We start from the raw sequence: 6,134 nt of genomic DNA on the forward strand, positions 1-6,134 counted from the left end.
TGAATATGAAACAATCAAGTTGATATTTGCTAACACAGCCAAGAAAACCGCGAGCACTAGCAATGAAATGATCGGATGCTAGAATAAGTTACTCTTATCTTCTTAAACCTTGAGCAGCTCCGTGTGCAGGCAGCTGACTACGGTTCCGCACACAATAAGTAATACTTACTAATACTGCGTTCATTAGTAACCGCTGATTGATTCAAGGCATGCTGCATACTGGTTGATCTCCTGAAAGAGAAAAAACCTACTCCTAGTAGCACAACGCAATTATCTTTCTACATACAATTTTGAACGAGACCCACCCATATTGGAGTATGTACATTCTCAATTTATTAAAACACTGGTAGCGAGTATGGATGCCATTCCGTTTACATTTATTCTGGGTACAGTCTTCACGAGCAGATAACCATATAGAACCAAAGCTCTAATTTTTCAGACAAAAGCATTTGCTCACTTAAGATAAGGTTCTGCATGATTGCCTGTTAGGATGGAGATATGTTTCACTGTAGAAAACATAGTGATGAATGAAGAGATTGATACAGCACAACCCTCACACCAACTTCATACTCAAACAAGATAGATTATATGCAAAAACATCGCTACAATCGAGGGATTGTAATACTCTTTTTATATTATAGCTAATCAATTCAAAAAAAGTCTCTGTGATCTTATACACGTCACGTACACGCCCTGGGTGCGCAACCTGGTACTCCGGGAATGAACACCGCTGATCCACACGCAGGAGGTAGTCGTGCGAGTAAAATCGCGTGAATACGCGTATTGTGCGCTTGAAACTTGATCCAGCCCTCACACAAGCGCATAATATGTAGTAGTTACTTTTGAATGTATACAAAGCCGGCATGCGTAAGCTTGGTCTCGCACGAGCGAAAATCTCGACGTCGACCCAATCAGCAGCACACACACAAATCGACACACACACAGCGAACACAGCGACACACCAACACCCGCCAGCCCACACCTCATGAGTGATAACAACGGTCTGGCCAATGACGGAAAATGCAGCGGAATCCAAAACTCTACATCGGAAGACGTAGTTTTCATCAGAATTTTCCTTATCCTTTTAACCAAACAGTTCTGTGGACGCTTGCTTCCTTTTTGTTATTGGCAGCTTGATAATTGTAATTGTTAACAACATCATCTGAATGAAACATCAGTCAAACAGCATCCGTGCAAATCATTCAAAGTGTGTGTAAATCTTCTCCTATTCAAGAGGTCAGTGGGATTTACGATATACGACGAGGAAAACAGAGTTTAAGCCCCAATCAAATGAATTAAAATACAATATGTTGATGGAACACGTTTGCCCATGATTGATCATAAACACAGCGCGGAAGAACAATTAAGGTTATTTTCAAGCACTGTTATAGTTCAAAACTCCCGAATTTGGCCCAAAACCTGTTTAGTCTTTGTCTAAAACATGTGTATCAGTGTCTGCTCCGTGATTCCCCTCTTTGTGTTGCATTATGTAATGCAGCTTTGAGCAATTTCTGGTCATATTTTCATCTTTTTTCCCTCTCCCTGTCATTTGCGTAGACAGTGGGATTCTTCATATTGTTGCACCAGCCATTTATCATTGTCATTAGCAGTTTACGGGCTGGTCACAACAACGGCAAGCAGATTTTATGCCTCCAATTTGCAAGAAAAAAGCAAGCTTAAATTCCTACACACAAAGTGTTCCGGTGCGGTGAGAAATGGAGGGCAAACAATATGTGCCATTTTAAAGCCAAAGCCACATTCTAAAAAGCTCGATCAAACTCTCAGACCGCAACCCCTCTTAACCTTGTGAACCTTACTTGGAATCAAAGATGAGGTTGACGCTCCCTGAAAAGTGACTGTCAACATAATTCTCAAAGTCTTCCTGCTTCTGCTCTGCAGGATTTCTTTCCCTCCTTTTGAACAGGCCGAAAGGATTTGAATCAACTCCTCAGTCCACTCAAGTGCGCTGAGCAGCTATTGGCCATAGCAACGCAGGGCTCCATTTTGGGATCTAATTTATTAAGATGAAGGAGGTCACGTGATGTCCATATCTGCATCTGCAGGATTTGGAGATAGCCCTCCACAGGAGCTGGGTTCCTAATCTGTGAAAATCAATGCGACTCCATCGGATTAAAGAGCGAAAATTGATGACGAAGTGAAAGCTATTAAACTATAATTACATTTGCACGTTCTGGATATTTTGTCTTGATACGGGTCGGTAGCTTTAATATCCTTAAAGGTGAACATGGAGCTTCACATAATGGATAAAAAGGCAGTTACGATGGCCTAAGGCGTTAAACTTATGAGAAGAATAAGAATAATTCAAGACCAAAGTTTGTTCATGAACACCTGGGGCACCAATAATTGTTACGTCACTTCCAGTGCAACATTATTGCATTTTATGCCACTGCCAAAAAATGCTAGATATTGCTTTTGAGATGGCTAGACCTGTTGTTTCATCGGTTGCGTGCAGATGCGGCCAGGGTGTTGGACTGTTTTTAATAAGCGGCCCTGTCATCTGACAGGTGAGCACCACATGGCAGGGAGGCCATAAACAACCCGAGAGGTGCAGGGTAAATCCGCAAATATCCTCGCTGAGCTCACAGACGTTCCAAAAACAGAACCCCACGTCGCAATAACAAGGGTCTGTGCATGTGCACACACACTCCACACAGTTTCTTGTGCGCATACATGCATGCACACACAACCACAGACAGCATAAAAGGACTGCAACAACTGACCTGTAGTTGTTCCAATTGCATCAACAAAAGCCGCAAAAGAAGAGCAAGACGAGTACCTGTTACGGACTGCACAAATGTACTCGCACTAATCAGGTGGGATCAATAGCATAATCAACATGTCTGGTAGATAATATAATCAGATCAGCCAGTGTAGATAATTCAAGGTCAGACAAATCAAGAATGAGCATCTGAAAGAACCTGCTGTCAATCCCGCAGATTGCCTTGCGAGATTGCTGACATGTGAGTCTGAATCAGTGGTGAATGGAGGACCAGAGGGCTAGATCTCCACCATCTGGCCTCCGCCTGCCGCCACCACCACACCATGAGTGGCTGTATGAGATTTATGAGGCAATGAGCCCCCTGCCTCAAGGCGTGGATTTGATAATGCGACTCACTCCCATCCAAGATTATAGGCTGATAGATGCAAAAGAGCACCTTCTGCCTCAGAGAACATCCCGTGTGAACGGGTAAGAAATACCCGGCATTATCTTCACACTTTTCTCGGGTTTCGGAGGCAGGAATAATACATCTTAATGGTGGTAAGTTAATTGGAAGGATGGTTGTATCTGGAACGACAGCAAAAAAACACATTTATTTATTCCCCGACCAACATCACACATACCCAACAAGGGCCTAAGGGGCCGCGAAGTGACTCTTATGTGTCCACATCAAGAGTGGTTCAACGTGAGAGGATCTAGACCCAAATACCTGTTAACAAAAAATGCTCATTGTCTGCTTGCAAGCCTTTTCAGGCGGCTTCCAGCTGTACTACTAGTCTTACTGCGATAAAGAATTGAACTAAAATAATTCCTTACAGAGCTCGCGACAGCCCAGAAAAAATAGGAACAAAATACATAGTTCTTTTTTAGGTCTTAGCCTGAAACCACAGACAAACTCCTAGCCAGACAGATCAGTTGCAGGTGTCTGCTATTAGCTTAAAGGTAACATTTGTACACGTTGTCAGAATAGACTTTTCTTCGGTGCAAACATCCATGCAAATGGACACAAGCCAAACATTTACTTAGTTTCTGTCATATGGCGCGCATTCACACCGCGGTAGCTTTTCCCACAAAGGTTCATGACAAACTCTTTAAGTTCTCGATGAACCTAAGTACCGGATCGCGTTCACCACCGAATAAGTTCCTCGAGGAAGATTAGGTCAGAATGGAAGCCTCTGACGTCACTCTTCTCTTCTGCTTTGCGGTCTTACCTCGCGCAAGCCGCAAACAACTTCACGATGTATACTCGCCGCCCGAAGCCCCGGGTCCTGTTTACTTCAGAGTAAATCGCCAGAACGCCGCACACCTCTCATCTCCACCGCTCCCAGTCTGGTGTTTCTGTTTGTGGTTGGAGTGACCACAAGGATGGTCGAAGCAAAATCCCCTAGGAGATACTGGAAATCCATCCAATTGCATAGAGTTGTTCAATCGCTGCTGTTCGCCACTCTCTCTGCGTTGTGCGCTGGGCTAATGCTAATGCGAAGGATAAAAGAAATGGCGGCTTCATAAAACTTTTTGGGAGTTTTACGGGGCGTGGTTTGCGATCCGCCCAGCCAATCAGAAATAGGAACCTTTTTCTCCCACGAAAGTACCTGCTCTCTAGCAGGGACGGAAAAGGGGGTAAAAAAGGTTCTGATTAACTCATTTTGGTTGGTGTGAACGTGACGTTTCGGAACTATATCGGAACTAAAGTGGGAAAAGTACTGCAGTTTGAACGCGGCTAATAGCCTTACTAGTAAATTAGACAGATATCTACCATTACATTACACATACTCATATACTTACATATATTTGCGGTTCCTTTGGGTATGGGGAGGTAGGAGCCCACACTCCAGGCTCTTCCGTGGTAATGCCTCTTACAGCGGCTGCAGTCTGGCCCTGTGGTGTTGTGTTCACACTCACAGCCCAGCTTCCCCTTGTCAAACACACAGCTGTTGGCATGCAGGTTACACTTGCACCTGAGACAGAGAGATAACAAAAGACAGACACATGAATGGGCATCATTCTGCATCCATTGAATCAATAACCTCTGGAGAGAATAAACAAAGTCTGCCTCTGCTGCAGCGTGTATTAGTGCTTTTCAAATGTTTCGACAGGAGTCAGTTTAAATCCTGGTGGGTTATCTGACTCGGATCATACCTTCACAAAGCGCTAGATAAAAGGCAATCTGTGAGATTCGCTAATTGGGCGGAAAACAGGGATCTGATAGAGATGATAGCAGAAAGAGGAGCTGCGTAGCCTGAGAGTTCTCTTTTCTTTCTTTTCAAAGTCTTACACTGTCATTTGGCAAGGGAGCCTTCAGGCAGGAGACCCTAGAGGTTGACAGAGCTGCTTTATTAGACAGAGCTGTTACAGATGCTCCTGACCGTAGAGGAGAGAAGGCCTGACAACTTTTCAACACTTAACCAAATATAGCCCCTAGTTTGACCAAAAAGAACAAGTGTGCTTGTCTTTCCAAGATTTTGGGGAAAGCACAAGTTGGTTTATCTCAATCGTGTGTTTCTAACAATCAGAATGAACAGGGAGTTCATTATTTTGTCACCATCTGTCTGTGTTGTGTTTTGTCTTGTCTTGATCTGTCTTTGGTTTCCTGTTTTATTTTGAAAAGTGTTCACCCCCCGTCTTGCCTGTTGCTTTCTGTCTCTGGGGCCGTTTCTCAATCTTGAGGAAACTGACTTCCAAGCCAATATTTCAAGGATGCTACGTCATCGAGTGCCGCCGAAGGACTGTTCCAATCTCCAGCATACTTGGAATTCCACCGAGGCCGCGTCCTTGGTTTGGGGGTAATTTCGAGGCTGCACATGGGTAGACTTCGCGTCCTTAAAATCCCCACAATGCTTTGCACACGGACCAATTTCCCCAAATCTGTGGCGGAAAATGTAAGGCGGGGCCTCTCATATGACACACACCTGCACACTTGCTAGCCTGTTCCACTCTTTGTTTTCCGAATGCCAGGAAGGATTCTTTCCTAGCTTCTGAAGCAAGTGACTCGGAAGACATGTGCTACCAAGCAAGCATCCTCGCGATTGAGAAATGGCCTGGGCGTTTCTTAATCGCGAGTACGCTTGGCCTGGTCTTCGGCGCACTCGATGCACTAGTACTGCTTGCGATTGAGAAACGGACACCCTGTGTTCCTCCTGCCTGATTACGTGATTGTGTTCGCTTGTGTTTTCCCTCCCTCCTCACCTGGTCTGTTCTTGTGTGATAGTCTTGGTGCGTGTAGCCTCTTGGTGTGCATTTAAGTTCTGTTTTTCTGTCTGTCATTGTTAGAATCCTGTGTTGTGTTTGACGCGTTCAACGGGGGAGAGTCCTGTATGTCTACGTTTACCTTGAAATAAACGGTATGTGATCTCGTAAAGCCCTGCATTTGGCCTGCCTCTTCGCTCAACCTGAC

At 44.5% G+C, this 6,134-nt stretch overlaps 1 long non-coding RNA gene across 1 annotated transcript in view; it reads right to left on the reverse strand.

The window, feature by feature from the left end:
• The window catches only part of LOC104961161 (uncharacterized), a 24,363-nt gene extending 19,668 nt beyond the window's left edge, over positions 1–4,695 (reverse strand). The window contains exon 1 of the long non-coding RNA XR_800068.1: positions 4,526–4,695. This is a non-coding gene — a long non-coding RNA (uncharacterized lncRNA). The remainder of the gene's footprint in view (positions 1–4,525) is intronic.
• Positions 4,696–6,134: the final 1,439 nt, after the last annotated feature.

Source organism: Notothenia coriiceps, unplaced genomic scaffold, assembly GCF_000735185.1.
Source record: "Notothenia coriiceps isolate Sejong01 unplaced genomic scaffold, NC01 NC01_scaffold00001460, whole genome shotgun sequence".
Classification (NCBI taxonomy): Eukaryota; Metazoa; Chordata; class Actinopteri; order Perciformes; family Nototheniidae; genus Notothenia; species Notothenia coriiceps.